This window comes from Thamnophis sirtalis, unplaced genomic scaffold, assembly GCF_051295495.1.
Source record: "Thamnophis sirtalis isolate CommonGarterSnake01/CBP01778 unplaced genomic scaffold, rThaSir2_p1.2 scaffold_1, whole genome shotgun sequence".
NCBI lineage: Eukaryota > Metazoa > Chordata > Lepidosauria > Squamata > Natricidae > Thamnophis > Thamnophis sirtalis.
This window is the reverse complement of record NW_028261381.1, coordinates 120,270,283-120,292,154: the sequence shown is the minus strand read 5'-3', so window position 1 is coordinate 120,292,154 and position 21,872 is coordinate 120,270,283.

The following is a 21,872-nucleotide window of genomic DNA, read 5'->3' as shown; positions in this document are numbered from 1 at the left end:
CCCTGAATATCTAGAAATCTTGAATTTAACAGACCACCCTAATTTTCTAGCAAACCACACTCCTTGGAACTTCCTATATTCTTAAACACTACCTTGATAATTTTTAGATCCTTAGTGAAGACTTGAATTATTAAGGTTCCCTTAGTCTAAGATCCACACATAATAATAAAACAATTAAATGAGGCTGAGAAACTTGGAGAAAGAAAATACTTTCCACTCACCTCTTAGGAAATGGGGAAAGGACAGACACCTGCAGACTGACAAGTTCAATGTTGTTGTATGTTTATGTTTATTTCATTTGTATGCCACCCTTTTCCCACGAAGGGGACTCAGGGAGGCTCACAACTCAAACAAGGGAAGGGGGATACACACAATTTGACAACAACACAAAACAATACATAATTTAAAAAGCGCAACAATCATACCATTCGAGATAGGGGCACGGTTCTTTAGCCCCAGGCCTGTCGGAACAGCCAGGTTTTAAGGGCTTTGTGGAAGGCCTGGAGGGTGGTGAGGGTGCAAATCTCCACGGGAAGTTCGTTCCAGAGGGTCGGAGCAGCCACAGAGAAGGCTCTCCTCCGGGTAGTCGCCAGTCGACACTGGCCAGCGGATGGAATTCGGAGGAGGCCTAGTCTGTGGGATCTAATCGGTCTGGTGGAGGTAATTGGCAGCAGGCAGTCTCTTAAGTATGATTTTATAGTTGGTTAACTATTTTAATTGATATAATTAAAACTTGAAGGAAGGACAAATGAATGCTGAGATTTGTGGGAAAGAATTGAAAGGATGCAAAATTGAGGCAACATGGAATTAATCAGAACAGAGATATTAAGGAAGCCTCATCATGCTTCAGGTGAAGAAATAGTGTTTGTACAGTTAGCAGTAGAAGAATAAAAGCAAGCCTGATCAAGGAATGTTCTTTGGAAACAATGGATCTTCAATCCAATTGGCCCAAAGGTGCTTTCTTTCAAAAGATAGCTGAACTTCCTTGGTTTGTTTGAAGACTTTTTGCTTTTCATTCAAGAAGCTTCTTCAGTTCTGATTGAATGGTGGGAAATGGAAGGATTTATATTCCTTGCAGTCCTTCCATTTTCCACCATTCAGTCAGAAGAAGCTTCTTGGATGAGAAGCAAAATGTCTTCAAGTAAAACAAGAAAGCCCAGTACCTTTTGTAAGTAAAAACCTTTGGGAAAAGCATGACCTGGGTGGCTGAGAATCTCCATAGACACTTCAATCCAGTACAAGATTCTGCTAATGAAAAGTAGAGCGGTAATTGTTTATTGTCTCTCTTTACCAATCAAGTTTCTGTAGCTAAAGGTTCCCCTCGCACATATGTGCTAGTTGTTCCTGACTCTAGGGAGCAATGCTCATCTCTGTTTCAAAGCTGAAGAGCCAGTGCTCTCTGAAGACATCTCTGTGGTCATGTGACTGGCAAGACTAAATGCCAAAGGTGCACAGAGTGCTGTTACCTTTCCACCAAAGGTGGTTCCTATTTTTTAACTTGCATTTTAACATGCTTTTGAACTTCTGATCGACAAGCTCAGTGTCGAGAAAATTTCTGTGGGGAAAGATGCAGGAGAAAATATCAGAATCAAATGGTTTTTTAAAATAAATGTTATTTTGTTTGTACAAACTTCACATCTTTGCAACACTACATTTTTTTACCTATCTGTTGTGTCTGTTTTATCTATACCAATAAATATTTTATAACTGTGACTTCATATATTTGTGCATTTACATTATTTCATACATTTTTTTCATTCTATATGTAATATTCTATATATTCTATGTGTAACAGTTTTTACTACAGTTACATCATTTTGTGTAATATTTATCTGCTATAGTCTATCTCATACTTCAATCTTTTAATCCTTTTCCAGTTTTGTAGTTGTCTATTGTTTTGTTGATCTTTCTTCCTTTCTTTTTTGCTTTCCTGCTTTTCCCCTCCTTTCCTCTAGCAAATTGTACAATAAATCCCATATGGATTTATTTTCCATAAATCCCATATGGATATGGAATTCAGATTCATCTTTCTCTTTTAGTTCTTTCATGAGCCTATCCATCTCTGCACATTCCAATATTGTTTAATTACATTTTCTTCTGTTGGTATATAATTATTTTTCCAATTTTATGTGAATATAATTCTTGCTGCTGTAACGATGTGTAAAATTAAGTATCTAGTATTTTTTTCATAATTTCCTTTTATAATCCCTAACAAAAATAATTCAGGTTTTAATGCAATTTGATGTGTAGTAATCTCCTCTAGCCAATCTTTTATTTTTTTCCAATACTTTTTCGCAGCTGTGCATGTCCACCACATATGGTAGCATGTTCCATGTTGTTTGTTGCATTTCCAGCAGATAGGTGAACACTCCGGGAACACTTTTGCAATTCTCACTGGTGGAATCAAATGTTTTTCCCCCTTTACATAGCCCTGCAGAGGGTAAGGAGCACTATCTCAGAAACAGGATTCCCCAAGTATCATTGAACATCTATTTATAGTAGCTAAAGGATGTGAAGCAAACTAGATGATCACTTGGGTAGCAGAAGTTTGACTCCTAACAGGATGGTAATAACAATTAATAATCCCTACATGGATATTCCCTTATTGTGGTAAAGGACTTATGATGTTCTAATGAGGTTGAGAGCTATGATGGTGGTAGCATATTTTACGAGACAAGCCTTAGCAAAGAGCAGATTAAGTTTATCCTTTAACCATTAACTATGGTGAGAACACAGAAAAATAATCTTATATCAGGTTGGTTGTTGCCAAGGTCAACAAGGATCGCATCAGATGTTAGATTTCCTGGACATCTATTGAGAGGTGGAGAATGAGACTTAAGAGCTTTGACTGGACAACCAGGATAGCCCTGTAGGATTACTGGACAAACAATAATCATGGAGAAAACAAAAGTATACTACATTTGAAAATCATACCATTATGGCCTGCTACTCCAATCATACCATTATGGCCTGCCAATTACCTCCACTCGACCAATTAGATCACATAGATTAGGCCTCCTCCGACTTCCATCATCCGGTCAATGTCGACTGGCAACCACGCGGAGGAGAGCCTTCTCGGTGGCAGCTCCAACCCTATGGAACGAACTCCCCGTGGAGATTCGTACCCTCACCACCCTCCAGACCTTCTGCACAGCCCTTAAAACCTGGCTGTCCCGACAGGCCTGGGTTTAAAGATATTGACCCCACCCGAATTGTATGAATGTTGTGCTTTTAATGATGTATTGTTTTATGTGTTTAACATGGTTTGTCCTCCCTCCCCCTGAACTGTGAGCCGCCCTGAGTCCCCCCAGGGAAAAGGGTGGCATACAAATAAAATATCTATCTATCTATCTATCTATCTATCTATCTATCTATCTATCTATCTATCTATCTATCTATAAATCAGAATGAAAAAGGTGGGGCTATTGAGAATGAATATTTGAGCACTGGGAAAGAATGTATTTGGCCTCAGATAATACTGAACCACAATTAGCAGATCAAAGCAGATTCATTACCAGAAATAAAATATTCAGGGAAGCAGAACTGGAAGAGATTAAGAAAAATTATCAAAATAAAAGACACCAAAACAATAGTATAACAGTAGAATAAACTGAGATAACAATTGCAAATATAAAGGAAATAACTGATAAGACCTACACAAATGATAACTTAGAAGAAATAATAAGTACAGAACCAGTACAGCCAACACTGAAACAACCTATGAACCAGACAAGACAAATTAAAAGAGAATATTATGACCAGGGACGTGCAGTCACTAGAGGCAAGGGAGGCGGAGCCTCCCCAGTCTCCTGAGAGAAAGGAAAGAGTTTTAATTTTTTTTTTAATGAATTAAAGCCAGGATAGTTGCTACCAGATTTCAAGTCTCAGTGGCTTGGTGTCTGCTCTCAGTGTTAACTAGGAGGAGGTGAGAGAACTCAGGGCCTCTTTTGCTTAAGGAATTTTTCGCCTTTTAAAAGTTAAGGCGGAGTTTAAAAGCAAAAGATTTAATATGCAAAAGAGGCACTGATTCTCCCGCCTCCTGATCTGGGAGCAGCGAATCATGTCTTGCACTTGAGCGACTGCGCAAGTGCAAGGGTGATTCTGGAAAGGTTTTTCTTTGACCACTAGCTGCCATTTCTTCAGCAGCGAGGAGGAGGAGGAGGAGAAGAGAGGAGAAGAGCGGTGAGCCCTTGTCGGGTGGGGGTGGGTGCTGGCTGGCTAGGAGGAGGAGAGCGGTGAGTCTTTGTGCTGGCCGGCCGGCCGGCCAAGCAGGGAGCAGGTCGGGTGGGGGTGAGTGGCTGGCTGACTGGGAGAAGAGCGGTGAGTCCCTCCCCAGCCAGCCAGCCACTCACCCCCACCCGACCTGCTCCCTGCTTGGCCGGCCGGCTGGCTGGCACAAAGACTCACCGCTCTTCTCCTCCCAGCCAGCCAGCCAGCCACCCCTACCCAACCTGCTCCCTGCCTGGCCAGCCAGCCGGCACAAAGACTCACTGCTCTTCTCCTCCCAGCCAGCCAGCCACCTGACCTGCTCCCAAGAATGTCAGCGGGGACGGAGGAGGTGGGGGGCGAGGCGGCAGAGCACAGCAGCAGCAAGAAGCAACACCCCCATCACTGTGTCCAACAGGCATCTCGCATTTATGTCCATCATAAACGAGAGACGCCTGTCGGACACAGCGGCGGGGATGTTGCTTCTCGCCGCTGCCGTGCTCTTGCCTCACCAACGGTATCCCTCACTGCACGTCACTGATTATGACATATGCAAAACTACCAGTAAACAGACCAAGACTCTAAGCATTGAAAGTAGTGCCCCCAAAAGACCAGGTATCTTTCATGAAGGATGTGAGTAAGGCATTTGCAAGGATTCAAATAACATCTATTGAACAAATGAATTAGTTTGCCTACAGTGCAGCTATGATGATTAGAGAAGAACTGAGTTTTTAATTGATCAGAAAACCAAAAGCAATATTCCAAAGTTTGAAAATCAGACTAAATGGTGAAAACACAATCAAAGCCATAAATACTTGATCCATACTTATGATATGATACACTGCTGCAATTTAACTGGACACAAGCTGAACTAGCTAGTTTGGACCAAAAAATAAGAACACTGATGACTATTTACCATACATTACATCAGTGATGGATTTCTATAATTTTTGCTACTGGTTCGCTCGTGTGCATGTGTGATGCTTCTGAAAATTGACATTGGAAGATTGTGGCATAAATGGGCCACGATGGTCCGAGTGGTAAATGACACACTATTCACAAGTCTTGGATAGCAATTAAAAAATCCATACCTTGGCAAAATTCCCATCTGTCGATTGCAACAGGTCATACTGCTTAGATCTGCACATACATTACACCAATCCATTACGACAGTGGTTCTCGGCCTGTGGTCTACGGGCCCTGGGGGGTCACAATGTGGTCCAGGAAGGCTTGAAGAAATGTTATGATTTAAATCTTGAGTTAAGTCTTGTGGGGGTGGGGGTTGTGTGTGACCGTAGTCTGTGGACACAAAGGGTATTTAAAAAGGGCTCCATGGTGAACAAAATGTTGAGAGCCCCTGTATTATGATATCCTAGTTCCGTGATAGCGAACCTATGGCATGCATGCTACAGGTGGTATGCAGGTGGCATGGAGAGCCCTCTCTGTGGGCACACGAGCCGACATCCCAGCTCAACACCACCGCTTATGCGCACATGCCTCCCACCAGCCAGCTGATTTTCAGGTCTCTGCTGTGCATGAGTGGGGGTGGGATATGCAGAGGCATGTGCAGGGGGTATCATGCACGCATATGTTGGGAGTGCGCGGGTGGGTGCAGCGCCCCCCAGCTTGTTGGTCCCAGGAGGCTGTAGGGAGACCTACTAAGCCCAAAATGGGGTGCAGAGGGTCATGCACACATGCACAGGAGGGAGCACGGGGGGTGACACGTGCATGAACAGGGGGATGGGGCATAGGGGGGCAGGGTGTCATGTGCATTGCATTATGTCAGCACATGCTGACAAAAAGGTTAGCCATCACTGTCCTAGATTCTTTGAAAAAAATTCATATGAAGGTCAGCACCAGTTAAGGAACTGGTAGCTGTACCTTCACATTGTTGTGAATAGAGTGTAATTAATGATAACAATAAAATGTGATAGACTAAAATTCATTTCTTGGATTGAACTGGCATTGGTTCTTTAGATTATCTTGCATTACTTTTGACAAGGAGCCTTCTTTTTATGCTATTTATAACAGATTACAAAAATAATACATTTTACCATCCGAAAGTACATCAAGATCAATTATATTACATTTTTGTAATGATCCCGTTTTGAACTACTTATGCTACCCAAGCATTTTCAACACACCATTAGGCATCTTCACAAAGGAGTCATACCAGGAGAATGGTCTCTTCTTTGCCACTAAATAGTTACATTACAGCTAGATCAAAACAGCATATAACTTTCTTGGTAAGAAATAATCCACAGTAGATTAGAAAAGTATATAATTTACTTTTATATAACACCTTTTGTACTGAAATTATCCCTAAGTATATTATAAAAGGATTAGTTGGATCATGGTAATGAGAATAAACACAGATAAACAGAACAGCTATTATGTGTTAAAACTCTATCCCACAGAGTTTTGGGGTTTGTCACTTTGGTATAGCATATTCTATTAATAGCACTAACTCCAGGAAAAGTTTTGATACTTGGAACCATTTAGAAAATGCATAGTGCTAAGATAGTCTATAGATTTTATTAAACTTTGTTTACTGAAAGAAGGGATATTCAATTATAGGCCAATTTAATAGTGTAATTGTAATCACTTTGATTGCAATTACTTTTATAGATCATAAAAAAAAATAACACAGGTCCATTAAACATATCAATTCTCACTGCAGAATTGCTTTGAATCTCCATTCCACTTTTTTGTCTTTTTGCTTTGGTTTGTTTTTCTAAAGGAATGCAAATTCTAGGGAATCTCTCACATGTAAATTTCAAGAGAAACAGCCCCTTGCTGTTGCTTCTAGCTTTGGTACCTTCCAGAGGAGGCTAAGAACAATTTACCAAGCTGTTTCAGTAGCAAATAAAATTTTCCCTTTGCTCTGACAAAGCATATGCTATTGTTTTATAGTGGAACACATGACTTGTAAAAATAATTCAAAGCTGTCTTCCCATATTTTTCTTTTTCTTTGTTTTGAGACTAGATCTGATGCAGCCATTTTGAAGTACAAAATGTCTGGAGTTCTTTCTTGTATAACCATCATAGAGCCATAGTAGTATATATTTTCTCTTACTGTATTAGGGACATATCGAGTACTCGCTGAAGATGGTTTACACAATCTTTCCCCATTTTTGAAGCGGGGGGTGATTTTTCACTTTCTGAATTCCTGCAGCAGAGAAAAACTTTCATATTCTTTGATCACATGGGAATCAACTTAGATGAAGTTATATCTTTGTTCCAGATACTGGGAGTGAAAGCATGAATATATACAGGACAAATAATGCAATTGGAGCAAAGTTGTCAGAGGTCAGGATATACAATACAATACAATTAAAGAGCAGAGTTGGAAGGGACCTTGGAGGTCTTCTAGTCCAACTCCCTGCCTAGGCAAGAAACCCATTTCAGACAAATGGCTATCCAACATCTTCTTAAAGACTTCCAGTAATGGGTCATTCACAACTTCTGGAGGCAAGCTGTTCCACTGATTAATTGTTCTAACTTTCAGGAAATTTCTCCTCAGTTCTAAGTTGCTTCTCTCCTTGATTAGTTTCCACCCATTGCTTCTTGTTCTACCCTCAGGTGCCTTGGAAAATAGTTTGACTCCCTCTTCTTTGTGGCAACCCCTGAGATATTGGAATACTGCTATCATGTCTCCCCTAGTTCTTCCTTTCATTAAACTAGACATAGCCAATTCCTGCAACTGTTCTTCATATGTTTTAGTCTCCAGTCCCCTAATCATCTTTGTTGCTCTTCTCTGCACTCTTTCTAGAGTCTCCACATCTTTTCTACATCGTGGCGATCAAAACTGAATGCAGTATTCCAAGTGTGGCCCCAGGGTTCCTGTGGCTTCAACACCTTCTATCATTTCCTCTCTGTTAGTGAGAATTAAGTCTAATATGGCCGATCCCCTTGTTCCTTTTCTACTTTTTGGGAAACAAAGTGCCCCTACTGTTGACTCTCCTGTTCCAAGGAATGGACAATAGGTGAACAATGCAGAGTAGATTCAGTGGTGGGATCCTATCAGTTTAATAACTGGTTTGGTGATCATGCAGTTTGTTCACGCACACGCCTAAGGCACACTGTGTACACCTGCGCAGTTTTGAGACAACTTGCTTTCCGCATTAGTGCTGGGGAGAAAAACAGCTGAGGTTAGGCAATCCACTCTGCTGCGTGACTCAGCTGAGAAGATATAGGTGGTAAAGTGTAGGAGCGGGCAGGCAGGGCCACTTGATTGTTAATGCTACAGGTTCAGGCGATGTGGTCCAAACTGGTAGAATCCCACACCTGAGTAGATCCCATCTTCAGTACTATTGGAATACTGGTAATATCCCTTTGTGTCATATTCATCCTGCCCTGCTTTTTCTCTTCTTTCTTGAAGAGAAGAATAGGGCTGAGGCACAACATAATTGGACAGCTGACAATATGGGAAAAGAATGTTTCAGGAATGGCTTCGTGCTTTAGGTCCTAGGGGCCAGAATAGAATTGTCATAGTCCAAGCAAAATTATGTGCCAATTATGGCTAATTGTGATATTTTCTGTTGTAGTCCATACTATTTTGTTCCTATGGAAATATTCCAATCCAATGCCTATGTAAGTTCAAAGATAAAGGTGCTTCAAAGTGCGTGGATCCATGGACATAGCACCTGCATGCAACACAGGCGTGGGTTCTGGCAGTCACTACTGCCAATTCGCTTGTGGGTGCGCTTGATGTGTATGCACTTGATGCATGATACATGTGCATGTGCGCTGTGTGTGCATGTGCAGTGCAATAAAAATTGCTCTGTGCATGTGCAGAAGCAAAAAACAAGATGGTAGCACCTAAGGTGCGCCTGGCTAACCAGTTTGGGGGTGCGGCAGGCTGCCAGTTCCAGTGACCCAGGCTGCCAAACCACTACTGGTTCAGCTGAAATGGTCCGAACCGGTAGAAACTCACCACTGACGCACACTATACATCAGTGGTTTTTTAAAAAACTTGGCAACTTTAAGATGTATAGACTTCAATTTCCAAGGCTGGCTGGGGAATTCTGGAAATTGAGGTCCAAAGATCTTAAAGTTGCCTGGTTTGAGAAACACTGTTTTAAGATCATATTGCAGCAGCCGGGAGGAAATTGCAACTCTAGGAAACGGTGACTTGAAGGCAGGGGTTGCCTTAGTTCTTTCTCTGCTCCAAAACATATTTCAGTTTTTCAGATGTAAAGTTTTGCAAGCCCTACTGTTTTCTCCCTAACAACATTAGGCATACAATTCCAGTGAAACTGAATGGATCACTAAAGGTAGGGTGTAGATGGGCTGGGGTTTATGAGTTAGTCTATATCTGAAGACTGTGGGCAAGGAAGCCCCTTACCTGTAATATATCTGCAGAGGTCAGGGAAGGTTAGGCTGCAGCTTACTGCATCTGCTCCTCCTACAGATGTGAACTCTACTCTCAAAGCACCCATAATTACCCTTGCTAATTCAGATGTAGTCTTTTTTTGCAGATTGGCTCTGATAACCATGAAGGCAGAACCCATTTATCTACATAATCCCATGCTTTTGCAGCCTTCAGTGGCAAAAGCTGTAAGGCAGCCTGATTTTTTTCTGCCTTAATGGAAGAAGATTACTTTTCTTAACCTTCCTCTTCCCCATCACACCCTCCCACAAGCATATTTTATCCTATTATTTAAAACAGGGCAGATGAACATTATTCTCAGAAAAAGAGAATGACCAATTTGGGGAAAATGCTCTATTACTTTTAGGCAGTGAAGCAGACTGATGATATTTTAGGTTTGCATGTTTATAACTGACTTCTCACTCATTATTTTCCAGAGGTGACCTTGATCTAATACCTTCAGTATCCAAACAGGAGCCAAAGCCTCTCCTAAAATATCCTTGATCTGCAACAAATGTGAAGTAACATTAAGCATTCCTTCTTCAAAGTATCTGCTAATTTGATTGCAGTGAGGATAGAAAGCTTTTCATTACATATCACAAACTTCATTTATGTGGGATGACTCATCAGGCCGCCTGAAAAGCTAAATGAGTACCCAATCTCTAATGCTGCCTTTAGCCGTAACATCAATCCTCTCTACTTCGATTCATCTTTTATCAATTATGCTGAGTTTTTTTTCTTTCTGGGGGAAGGGGCAGGGGAGTTATAGAAAAAAATATCAATCTTGTAATTATAAAATGATGTTGCTCCTTGGTCAAAACAGGATTGATCCATACTTTCATCTAAGCCACAAAGATATTCAATTTTTATACTTGAATCTTAATTAAACTAAACTACGTAAATCAAGTAATTCTGAATTGTTGGCTGCCTGCTGACTTGTCAAATATTTGTCTCCTAGGTTCACATAAAAGCCAATAGCTATATCAGATCCATTTGAAGCTAGGATTATTATAATAGCAGGAAAAACAGTAGGAAATCTCAAGTGACACATCATAGTACATGATGATGTGTTTAGGCATGTTGCCCTAGCTTTCTGAGCAACTTTGGGGAGACCATCTCATGTTATCACATTGTTTTCAATGCATGACAACCAGGCCTCGGGCCTGGGAAATAAATTTTCTTGTTCTCCTTTTTGCTCTCCTTCCCTGGATAGACCTCTTGCTTCTCTCATAATATGATTTTGTCCCAGAACACATACAATTCAGTCTGAATGTAGGGCTTGAAAGAAATCTCAAAAAAAACATTTAATCTATATGAACTGCCACTTTTCAATGCATGCTGACCATCATGAAATCTGACTGGGCAAAACACAGATAGACTGGGAAAATATTGTTTTAAAGTAGAGATAAGTAACAGCGAAGCTTGAAAGTTTATGAATGCTATCTCTGCCTCTTGAATGTCATGGAAGAGATTAATAGTTGATTTTTGCATCACAGTACCATTTATTTATTTGCAAATGTCACTATGGGTTTTTTTTTTGTTCCTGATAAAAGCATGTCATTACAAAATTCACTGGCAGGAAAAAAAGGTGAACCTTTAGACTAGAAATTTAAAATGGAATTTCTGAATAATTTAGCATAGTTGGGTTTTTTGTGCACCCTGGAATATTCTTGTTTACAAAAAGCTGCCTTACTGCTTATATTCATGTTTGGATTTGTTTGGTTGTTTGTTAATTTTATAGTACAAGAAATTGTCTAATATATCCTATTTGGAAAAGATAACTTTCCCAATTTTAAGATGGGGTGAATGGTAATTAGCACAGCAGAATACTCAGTCTCCACATCCAACCATTGCTTTTTCCTTAGAAGTGAATGGGAAACAGACTGATAAATGATATTCTGTAGATATGATGACACTGTGTAAACTTTTTTTCTTGGATATAGGTGTAGAATTTGTTTCAGTCTTTTTTTCTGGAATTAAAAAGTGAAATCTTTAAATTGAGAACTTGGCTTCTGGTGAGTTCATAGAAATGTTGGTAGTTTAACACTGACTTCTTTCAGGACTTCTTCCCCCCCCATCCCACACACACTTTAACACTTCCAAATACAGGTCAAATCTTGCTTTAGCTTTCAAGATCATTAAAAGTTGGCTTGGTGTTCCAAGCTATCTGGATGCAACACCAGGAATTAATAAATTCCTCAATGTTCCCTTCTCTTGATGGTTGACACTTCCATAGGCCATTATTTGAAGGATCTGGGAAAACTTACTAGTATACTGGAATATATAGAATAGTAGAGTTGGAAGAGACCTTGGGGGTCTTCTAGTCCAACTTTCTCTGCTCAAGCAGGAAACCCTATACTACATATGTCAGACAAATTGTTGTCCAATCTCCTTAAAAGTTTCCAGTGTTGGAGCATTCACAACTTATAGAGCAAGTTGTTCCACTGATTAATTGTTCTGTCAGGAAGTTTCTCCTTAGTTCTAGGTTGCTTGATTAGTTTCCATCCATTGCTTCTTGTCCTGCCTTCAGGTGCTTTAGAGAAAAGCTTGATTCCCTCTTCTTTGTGGCAATCCCTACCACATTGGAACACTGCTATCATGTCACCCGTAATCCTTGTTTTCCTTAAACTAGACATACCCAATTCCACCAATCATTCTTTACATCTTTCAATATCTACTCTCCTAATCATCTTTGTTGCTCTTTTCTGCACTCTTTCTAGTGTCTCAATATCTATATCCATATCTATGTCTATGTCTATGTCTATAGCTATAGCTATAGCTATAGCTATACCTATACCTATACATCTATCATCTATCTATCTATCTATCTATCTATCTATCTATCTATCTATCTATCTATCTATCTATCTATCTATCTATCTATCTATCTATCTATCTATGACCAAAACTGGATGTAGTATTCCAAGTGTGGTCTTACCAAGACATTATAAAGTGCTATTAATACTTCATGTGAACTTATTTCTATACCTCTGTTAATACAGCCTAGTATTCTGTTGGCCTTTTTGGCAGCTACAGCACATTGCTGGCTCATATTTAAATGATTGTCCACTAAGACTTCAAGACCCTCTCACAGTTAATACTATTGAGCCAGATACCACCTATACTATATCTGTGCATTTGGGTTTTTTGGACTAAATGTAGAACCTAAATGTAGAAGTTTACTTTTTCACAATTGAATTTCATTTTGTTAGATAGTGCACAATTTTCAAGTCTATATCTTAAATCTATCTTCTGGAGTGTTGACCATTCCTGCCAGCTTGGTATCATTTGCAAATTTGATGCTAGATGCATAGTAAACTTTGATAAGAAGAGAGAGAGGGTGAGTAAGAGAAAGACTGAGACTAAGACTAGTTAAACACGAGTCACAGAACAGTAATTTCTGCACTAGTAATTTGGAGTGTCTTCTACAGTTGTTCAGCCATCCTTGTGCCATAATAATAAATAGCAATAAGGATGTGCTTTATATTACTTCAATAGTGACAGCGTGAAGCTATGAAATGATGTGAGTCACTAGCATGGAAATAGCCAGGCACATAAATGTTTTCACAGCTCAACAGAATGCCAACAAAAACAAAGTTGACATACTTTTGCCAGGTATATTCTTGCTATGTACATTTCTGACAATGGAAGGACACTTAGGAGAACCTCATCGATGGAATTCAGCACCAAAGCAGATTCCTATTGGACAATAAAAACAATTTATCACCTATCCAGCTTCTGAAAGCTTCCCTGCCTCCTTTCCCAAATGAGCACTTTGAATGATGATACCAGATCATCACATTGCTTTGACATTGCTGCTAGAACAATATAGGGTATCAATTAGTTACAGTAGGCTAAGCTGCACTGAAGCAGCGGCTACCTTAGCCAGGCCATCAGATTCTCTAGGACACTGTAAGTAGTTCTGTTATAGAACTTGACCATATTAGTGGGAGGTTTTATCTCTCAGGTGGGAGAACTTACCAGGGAATTTGTATCCATTTTATATAGCAGATGCAAGGCAGACTCTCTTTTGTGTGTAGAGAATCTAACACTTCATGCATAAGTGGCATCTGTTATCCTGGCACCTGCTAAATAATAGCTCTATTGAGCAATGTGTACATTACAAAAGTTTAACTTTTCTAGTGCAAATTAGGCTTCCCTATTACTTATCACTAAACAGAAATTAAGACTTTGAGTGGGAAAAACTGTCTCTGTGAAGATTAGCATATAAATGGCGATTCATTGACTATTGAAGCATGGAGCTAAAAAAGAAGCAGAAAATGGGATATCACTCTTTAGAGTTATACTGTTTGATTCCACTTTTAAGCAACTATTTTGATAATTTGCATTTGATTAGAGTAGTTTTTGATTCCTGGCCATAATCATTTTGTTGCCAGTCAGCTACATTATGATTGTTTTGTTTTCTGATTATCTTCTTTTTCATCAAGCACCATTATTACTTATTAGGTCTTATTGAAATACCCCAATGTTTATATTTCTGGGCATATCCCATAATTACTCAATAACTACAGTATTGATTGTACTTCTTGCTGGCATGCCAGGTTGTTAAAAACAGTGGCAGACTGACTGGCCTTTAATGTACTTCCAAACCAGAAGTCAGTGAAAGTAGATTTAAAGTTTTATCGCCTTGCGTGATGCCAAAGAACTCTGGAGTTGCTATGCTACGATTTTATTCTTTAAACAGATTTGAACTTGCAATGCACGCGGCAACCCTCAAGCTTCATAAAGCTTTGGTGGATACCTGCCGAGCCCAATGTGAGCAAAGGCATATCAGAGGTGGCATAGACCCTGTAAATAATGCATATTCAGTGTATTACCAAGATGTCATATTGTGAGACATCAGAATCCTGTGAAGAGGTCCCAGAGTAAAACATCACACAAGCATGGTCAGTGTGCTGGCAATGTTCTCAGCATCTCATTTGCAAAGCTGTTTTATCTTTTGCCTCCTGTCTCAAAGTTTCTCTTTAGCAATGCCTCCCACGGCAAACAAACACTTTTTTTTAATGAACTCAAAACTATTCAGCAGTCACATGTGGTTGGATGTGGGGTGGCTTTTGAAAAGTATCACCTTCCTGATTGCTAAATACTTCTAAGTAAAACAGAATACATTCAAAGAAAGAGGGAGAGAGAAAATTGCTTATGAAACCTGGTGCCAAAAGTATTTTTTTTTCCTTGTTAAGTGGAAAGTAGGTATCTCTTGATATTATCTGAGAAACTGTTCAACTACTGATGAACAACTCCAGAGAGAGAAAACCATTCTAATGTGTGTCCTTTGCTATTTATAAAATGCCCTTGCTGGCTGTATTCATTTCTGATTTGGACCTCTTTCTTTCTGAATGGGTTATTGAGTGACAGTCCCTGGCAGCTGCACAATGCAGGATTTGCGTGCAAAATCAATTGGGAAGGCTGGAATGACCCAGTGTAAACCTACCTGAAAATGATGCCCCCACCCCTCAGAACTTGTTGGCTTCTCTGTATTGTTTGGGTAGGATAGATCTGCTGGGTGACTCAGCTGTGTCAGTTTCCAAACAAAGAGCCCTCCAGTCCAGTAGTCCTTACTCTGAAAATCTTTGCATCTTCGCTGAGTTTTAAGGCTCTGTGAGCTTCCTAATTAGAAGGTTCTTTCAGAATGCATTTGGCACAGCATGGTTTAAGAATTAAGAGGATCTAGATTTGCATTTGTTTTGTTTTCTCTTTTATTTTTAAATCAAGACCATTGTAAGTGGTAGAGCAGAAATAACTGAAGATTCAGATTAAGGCAGAAAGGCATGAATAAGGTCTCCTGCTCTGAGATTACATCTTTGGAGTGCTCCGCCAGTTTTGCTCCACAAAATTATTTATTTCCAATATTTATTACCTGTTTTTGCTTTGTTTTTCATTTTCACAGGAATCTACATAAAGCTAAAGTACACAGCAAGAAGTAACAGTCTCCTGTGCAACAGTATGAACAGGAAAAACAGCATTCAGCAGCAGTTAATCAATAAGGTAGTACAATATACATTAACCAGGTTACAAAATACCACTGTTAAAAGCTCGTACAAAGCGGGTGGATTCAAAGTTATATTAAGAGTAGTGACATCAGAACAAATAGCTCTCCAGCACCAGAATCAAAGGCCATCTCAGGGGGAAAAAGCCATAAAGTGGGCCTCCAAGAGAGAGTCGGCAAATTAAGTGAAAATAAAAAACCCTGATGAAACAGTGATCACATACTTTGGAGTTGTTCAATGATTATGGGACTATATTTTTAACTTCTTTGGACTATTATTGTCTAGAATCAGTTCCCCATGATTCCTGACAGCTCCACAAGAAATAATAAAACAAAAAGCAAAATAATAATTGTCACGTTCTGAGCATGCTCACAAAGTTTGTGTAATGGCGGGAGATAGCCGATGGCTGATTGGCTTACCATCTGACAGCCCCGAGTATAAAAGGGAGCTGTCAGATGAGAAGCTGTGCTGTGCCTGTCTCGAAGCCGGTTTCCTTGTTAGCTTGTTACGTTAAGGAATAAACGTGTTAGCCTTTATTCCTGTCTCTACCTCAGTTACTTCGGCCATAACCCACCAATACTGGTGACGAAGGTGGGATCGCCGAACTGAGGTCAGGAGTGAGCTGATCACTACAAGCTGAAGTCACTAGCTGAAGTCACAAATTGAAACCGAGCTCTGTTAATCGCGACAAGATGTCACAGCTGACTTCTGACAGGAATGGCCACCCTAATCTTCGCTCCGTTCAGCCAGGGCTCCGAGACTTGGGAATCGTATATAACCCAGTTCGAATGCTTCCTGATCGCGCACGACTTCACTGACTTCACTGACACGAACCCTCTCCAAGATGGATTGCAGGGAATGCATCTTGAACCTCCAATAAATTACATAGTAATTTAGACATTTGAGGTCGAGAATCGCTCTCCAACCCACTGAAGACTTCGGCACTATGAAGAGATGGGAGTAAAAAACCCATCCCAGTTGGTTGGAAGGCACCTCCTCTATGGCTTGAATCTGAAGGAGATGCTGGATAGCTTTTTCCACCAACCTTCTTTTGATGGTGTCCTTGGAGACTGGACACATGACAAAGTGCTGCGGGGGGTGGGGGTGGAGAGAAACTTCAGAGCCAATCCAAATCTGAAACTTCAGAACCAATCCACGCATCGTTGGTGATGGCATCCCAATGATCCGCAAAGGCCGCCAAGTGACCTCCAATGGGAAGGGAACTCACATAGTCACTTCTGCTTTCTGAATGGATGGTTAGAAGCTCCCTTGTAAAGTTTTCTGTTTGTGAAACATTGGTTACTCTTGCCTGACCTGTCATAGGTAGCACAGGTAGCCTGGGGGGAGGCTGACATTGTTGACGGGAGTAATTGAAACCCCCGTCTGTGTTCCGAAAGGGCTGCCTGCGAAAGAAAGAGGAAGAATATTTATTATCAGTCTAATGTGTAGCAGAAGGTAGAACCTTTCGCTTATCTTTAGACTCCACCAGCATAAGTTCAAGTGTCCAAATGTCTATTGTCCAAATAGACAAACCACAGAAAATGGTGCAGAAGCCAGTCTCCATTTAGCTCTGGCTTCCGCCTGCTACTGTTTGAGCCACAAAAATCATTGTGTGAACACAGAAGACCTTGGCCTTGGAGGCGAAGCATGCTGCATCCAAGGAGGCATCCGCAGAATATTCCATCGCAGCCTTAAGTTTGTTCAAGTCCTTGTGGGTTCTCGTGTCAGAAGGAGGAAGCCTCTCTTGTAGTTGCTTCAGCCAACACAAAGCTGCTCTGTTAAAGAAAGAGGCAGAAGAAGAAGCCCGCACTGGCCATGCAGAGGCCTAATCCCCTTGACCAAAGTCTGATCAAACCTTTTGTCCTCTGGGTGGAGGGCATCCTCAGATGCAGCTGTGGCAGTGTTAGGAGCAGATAGCGCCACTATCGGGGGGGGGGGGTTGATAGAAGGTACCTCCAGCAACTTAGCTAACTCTGGACTCATGTTATAAAGTTGCTTATCTAAAGCAGAAGGGAGAGGACCAAACCCTGGTGCAGCCCAATGGTTATGGACTATCTCCAGAAAAAGCTTAGGCGAAGGGACGACATCCTTTTCCACCATAGGCCTGGAAAACAGAGGATCAGTCGTGTCAGTCTTGTCCTGCTCCCTCGTGGCCAATGGCTTGGCTGCAGGAATGCCAGATACCTTCTTCACCTTAAAGAGAAGGGTGTGAAATAACACAGGTTTAAACAATCCTACCAAGGAGGAAGGAGCAGGCATGAGATCCTCATCATCAGAAAGGTCAGAACCCCTGGACACTTATTCTTCCACCTCTGAAACAGAAACCTGAGATAAAGAGTCATTAGGTACCCCCTGTGCGCTGGAAGGTTTAGCCTTCTTAGAAGAATGAGCTGCTTGTGAGGTAGAAGGCACAACAGCATGATGTTGCAGACCAGCAGCAATGCCTCTTTCTATGGCAGCTGCTATAATATCAGCCATGTCAGCCAGATAACAAGGAATGCCTCTTGGAGGAGGGGAACCAACATCCAGGTCAGGGTGAGACTCCTTTCCCCTTCAGAACCATACTCATCAGGGACAACCACTGCATCTTCAGGCTGCAAGGGGGACTCAGGGGGGGATATTCACCATCTGTGTCAATGGATAGTTCTTCAAGGGGACTCAGGGCCCTTGGAGAAGGAGTCACTGTGGCCTGAATAGACTCATCACAGTGACGAGACTTGGCCTTGCAAGGTCCTGAAGTAAGGGAACCATCCTGAGCCTTCTTATTCTGTGCCTGAACCTTGGCAGGCTTGGGACGGGCCTCCCTTACAGGGCCCACCTTTTTTCTGTTTACCAACTCTGCAACCCCCGTAGGTGGTATAGAGACAGGAGGGGAACCCTGAGGGGAATCAACAGTCAAAGTATCCGAGACCTTAGACGCCATTCTACTTATGACCTGGAATGGAGCTCTCAAAATGGCAGACGGAACTGTTGGTGATTCAAAATGGTCACCAGCACTGTTCTCCACCAAAACCTCTTGCAAGATGGCTGCCTGGAATGTTCGAGTCCTCTGAGGGACTGTAAAGGTGACCGACAACACAGGTTATGTTGCCACGACCTCCTGGTCGTCAGAGGCTGCAATCGCTAAAGCGATCAGCAACAGCTGTAACCCTGACAAAGGAATCTGCTGCTTCATGGCAATTGGAGCGACAGGATGGGCAGCGGTGGCAACGGCTGCTGCTGACAGCTCAATAAAGGAAGGCTGCTGATCATCAAGGCTGCAGCCCAGAAGCCGCAAGGATCCGAACAGCGAAACGGAGCTGAAAAGCCTCTGTGTAACAGCCAAATAGCGAAGGCAGCAAATAGGCCGGAGAGAATAACTCGTGGGCCCAATTCCCTCAGAAGCCATTAGGCACCGGGAATAAATCCTGGAACCTTGTCCCAAGCACCAAATTTGAGAAATTAGAGTTTTAGAATAGCCAATAAATTGAATAGAAACTTAAGTCAAGTTAATACTACTTTTATATAATAATCTGTTGGCGAGATCACCAGACACAGCCAGTCCAATGGAAATGGACTGAGTCTAAGCTGGAGAGGCTAGCACAAAGGGCGGGACTTGTCAATTTGGTAGACCCAGTCCGATTGGATACTGGCTGGAATACCCATGTCTGGATGATGTCTCCACCTATTGGGAGAATTATTTATACTTGTGATGAAGGAGAAAGTCATTTCATTATATGCTCCCTATCTTTTTCTTTACTATATTCTTATTTTTCTTTTTTCCTATTTTTTTATTTTCCGCACTTTCTACTTTTCTTTTCTTCTTTCTTAGTTTATATAAGTTTTTATCTTTTTAATTTTAATGTCTAAAATACTATAAAAGTATTGAGAATTAAAAATGCTCACAGCATTTGAGTTCTTTAATAATGCATCTTTTCTGAAGATTTCTTTGATTTTACATGGAGTCCACTAATAATGAATCAGGGATTTTGATCTTATAAATCTCAACAATTTGGTGACAGTTCTGCAATGTATCCAAGATTCCTTGACAGTATCTCTCACAGCAAAAATCAATTATACATCAAAAAGTACATTGATCATTTCAGAGTTCAAAACAAAAAGGCTGGATATTGAAAGAAATCCAGTAAATATTTGTGAAAGGCAATAATGCAACTGGTCAGCCAGCAGAATTTATAAATTTATAATAGAAAGTATACTTTATTTAAATAAGTGGATATGTGATGGAACAGATCCAATAGATGACATAATTCATGAGCCGCAACTGTGGTTTGGTGCTGTCCTTTTTGTTAATCTCTTTTGCTTTGCAGAATGAGAAGAGTGTGATAACATAAACAAACAAACAAACAGTTGATATTAACAAAATTGGTAACCACGATGGGGTAGTGGTTAGACTGCAGTATTGCAGGCTACTGCTGCTGCCTGCCGACTGCCTACCATTTGGCAGTTCAAATCCCACCAGGTTCAAGATGGACTCAGCCTTCCATCATTCTGGGGTGGGTAAAATGAGGACCCAAATTGTTGGGAGCAATATGCTGACTCCGTAAAACCTCTTAGGGGAAAGCACTATAAAGCAGTATATAAGTCTAAGTGCTATTGCTATTGACATCCCCATGGGGACAGGGGCAGTGGGACCAAGATTTTCAGCCTTTTATTTTGTCATCTGAGATTTATTTTGTTTCTGTTTTGTTTTTTCCATTTACAATGGAATAAAGCTAGCAGTGTTTCACTGAACATTTCCTCTTAATTTGCATTCAGAATTCTGCAGAAATAATGCCATAAGAGTCTTAGAGGAACAAACAATGGAAGTGGACTTTATAATTGTTTCCTCCAAATCAATTACTGGTGCTAATTAACTCAGATCTTGGTCCAAGGTTAGATGTTTAAGTCCTGCTGCAATCCTGCATCTATGTTTGACACATTCTTTCAAGGTCTTATGTGAATATATTCCGTATCGGATTGCTCTGGTCCATATGCAAGAGAATAGGGATCTAATTGTCATAACATTACATTAAGATCATAGACCTGATGAAAACCAACATTCATATTAGGCAGGATTTTTAAAATAGCTGTTATATCTACATCCATTGTGTGCAAAACTGTGAAGCTATCAAAAAGAATTCCAAGAACTCTATACATCAAATATGCCTATTTATAACACATTCAACCTATACATTTCCTGCACATCTTTTTTTTCTGCCCTCAAGCAAATATCTTTGAGTGAGAGATCTGTTTTCTATTTGATCCTTATTTTACAAATGACCTGATCTAATATTAGAATGTTTAGTCCTGACTAGGTGACAGCTAATTTTCACACTGTCTTTCCCTCAAGATGTTTCCACTTATTGCATCCTGTGAGGAAGCTGATGCTTTTTCCCCTTACCATCCTCAATGGCTGGCTCTTTGTTTATATGCTGAAACTCTAAACTCTCCCTCACTCTTCAATATAAACAGGAATCCCTCTTCTTTTATTCCTTCTCAAAGAATTGTGGAAGAATCTCCTCTGAAGGATGCCTGGTGGGCTGATGAGGGTTTGCAAGGGTTCAGGAGAATCTCTTTCTAAGATTCTGTGCAGACCCAAATCCAAAAGGGAGGTTTTTTTCTACATATATTCCTTATTTTGATAATGGCCTGGTCTAATTTACTATTAGTTTGCTTATTTTTGTCTATAAGGAACTTTTATATCAAGTTGGACTTTCAATCTGTTCCTTTTTTGAAGGTTACTTTTGTAATCATGGGTTATTAGATCTCCTTGGATATTTTGCAAAGTTGTTTCTAGTTAATAAAATTTATTCAAGTGTGTTCATTTATTTTGTTCATTTCAAGTAAGAGCTAACAGAATCAAGATTACCAGTTGACATTGAATTTCAGTATACAATAGTTAAGTAGCTTTTTTTTTAATTCACTCACCTTTCAACCTGAAAGACAGTAACATCTTATTTTGTTTTGAAAGAATTATTTAATTTAGCATCAGCATAAGTATTACGTTAGTGTTCTGCTATCTCACTTCCTACATATGTAGTTCACTGAATACATAAGACTGTAAATAGTAAGAATAGAAGAGGAGATTGATTAACACAATAAACTCCTATTTCTTATTGACCATTGGAAATATTCTATAAAGCTATGTTGCTTTTGCTTGACACTTGGTGTATTTAGTTTTTTTTTTTTTGTTCTGCAACATTGCGAAAGAAATGTTTTATTTGATATTAAAATGAATATCAGTCTAAGCCAAGTATTCAATAAAGCTCTCGGTATATGTGTTTAAGCAAGGTTTCCAAGGTTTACCA